Here is a 1,939-nt window from a genome sequence, read left to right on the forward strand (position 1 = left end):
GAAAAATACCCAAGGCTATTATAGCCCATGGTTTTTTCCAAAAAATGGCTCCAAAATCACCCCAAATTTTTATTAGATTTTCTGATTTATAATGATGTCTTTATGCTGTGTAAAAATTTTGAGCTAATTCCGACTTCAATTTTTCGAGTTACGGCCATTCTAAAAAATGAGCCAAAATCTGAAAAATACCTAAGGCTATTATAGCCCATGGTTTTTTCCAAAAATGGCTACAAAATCACCAAAATTTTTTATTACATTTTCTGATTTATATTGATGTCCTTATGCTACATAGAAAGTTTGAGCTGATTCTGACTTCAATTTTTTGAGTTACAGCCATTTTAAAAAATGAGCCAAAATTTGAAAAATACCCAAGGCTATAATAGCCCATGGTTTTTTTCCAAAAAATGGCTCCGAAATTACCCCAAATTTTTATTAAATTTTCTGATACATATTGATGTCCTTATGCTGTGTACCAAGTTTGAGCTGATTCCGACTTCAATTTTTCGAGTTACGGCCATTTTAAAAAATGAGCCAAAATCTGAAAAATACCCAAGGCTATTATAGCCTATGGTTTTTTCCAAAAAATGGTTCCGGAATCACCAAAAATTTTTATTAGATACATATTGATGTCTTTATGCTGTGTAGCAAGTTTGAGCTAATTCCGACTTCAATTTTTAAAGTTACGGCCATTTTAAGAAAACACCAAAATTTTGAAAAATATCCAAGGCTATAGCCCATGGTTTTTTCCAAAAAATGGCTCCAAAATCACCAAAAATTTTTATTACATTTTCCGATTTATATTGATGTCCTTATGCTGTGTAGCAAGTTTGAGCTAGTTCCGACTTCAATTTTTCGAGTTACGGCCATTTTGAAAAATGAGCCAAAATCTGAAAAATACCCAAGGCTATAGCCCATGGTTTTCTCCAAGAAATGGCTCCAAAATTACCCCAAATTTTTATTACATTTTCTAATACACATTGACATCCTTGTGCTGTGTAGCAAGTTTGAGCTGATTCCGAGTAAAACTTTCTGCGTCACAGCCATTTGAAAAAATATCACAATACCCATGTACATGTACATACACATGTGTGATTAATGATTAATGGAAACTACATGTAACTTTAAACCTTTGGAAGCTTCATCCCAGCCCTATAGCTTACCATTTCTTATTGATTGCTATTCTTCCAATATACTCAAAAACGTGGGAACAAGATCTAAATAAATAAATAAATATATCAATTATTATTATTATTATTTCTTACTTGAGGACATCAAAGAAAGCTGATATCTGATTGCTATCATTGTAAACTCCACCCCCAGCCCCTCCCACTGGTGACCCTATTGGAGAGAGAGAGTAGGTTCTTGATAAAGGAACAGGACCATCAACACAATCCTACCACCACTGGATGAGAACATCTAGTGAAGAGAATAAATAAAATAAATAAATTAATTAAATACATAAAATCAAACTGTTTGAAATATACAAAATTAATGTACATGTACATGTAATACATGTACATGTAAGACATGCATGTAGTATTACAGTAATCATTGTTAAATCTAGAAATAAATTTTGAGAGACCGATCTAACTAAAAATGGTAGACTTAAGGACACCTAGGGCTAAATATGAGATACCAAAAGCTGAAAAATGAGAGATTTCTGGAGACTTAGACCAAATATGGGAGACTAAAAGTCTCCTAAACTCCCTCTAGATCTAACAGTGATTATAAGTTATCATTATTGGAGCTTACCGATATTCAAATCTTCAATGACAAATAGAAAGCACATCAATAAATCCCTCGTCTCGTGAAGGCTAAAACTACATGTACATGTATTAACAGAAACAGGAGCAACAGGAGAGGAGCTGGTACATTAGGACCAGGAGAGAGAGGGAGAGAGAAGGAGGTTGAGATAGTTCACCACCAGGAGACTGATCAT

At 33.5% G+C, this 1,939-nt stretch overlaps 1 long non-coding RNA gene across 1 annotated transcript in view; it reads right to left on the bottom strand.

Annotated features, from left to right (window-relative positions):
* The window catches only part of LOC109584998 (uncharacterized), a 2,571-nt gene extending 638 nt beyond the window's left edge, over positions 1 to 1,933 (bottom strand). Inside the window, exons 1-3 of the long non-coding RNA XR_002186264.1 lie at positions 1,753 to 1,933; positions 1,263 to 1,416; positions 1,161 to 1,214 (exon numbers count right to left, since the gene is read on the bottom strand). This is a non-coding gene — a long non-coding RNA (uncharacterized LOC109584998). The remainder of the gene's footprint in view (positions 1 to 1,160; positions 1,215 to 1,262; positions 1,417 to 1,752) is intronic.
* Between the last annotated feature and the right edge of the window lie 6 nt (positions 1,934 to 1,939).

This window comes from Amphimedon queenslandica, unplaced genomic scaffold (assembly GCF_000090795.2).
Source record: "Amphimedon queenslandica unplaced genomic scaffold, v1.1 AMPQUscaffold_13137, whole genome shotgun sequence".
Lineage (NCBI taxonomy): Eukaryota > Metazoa > Porifera > Demospongiae > Haplosclerida > Niphatidae > Amphimedon > Amphimedon queenslandica.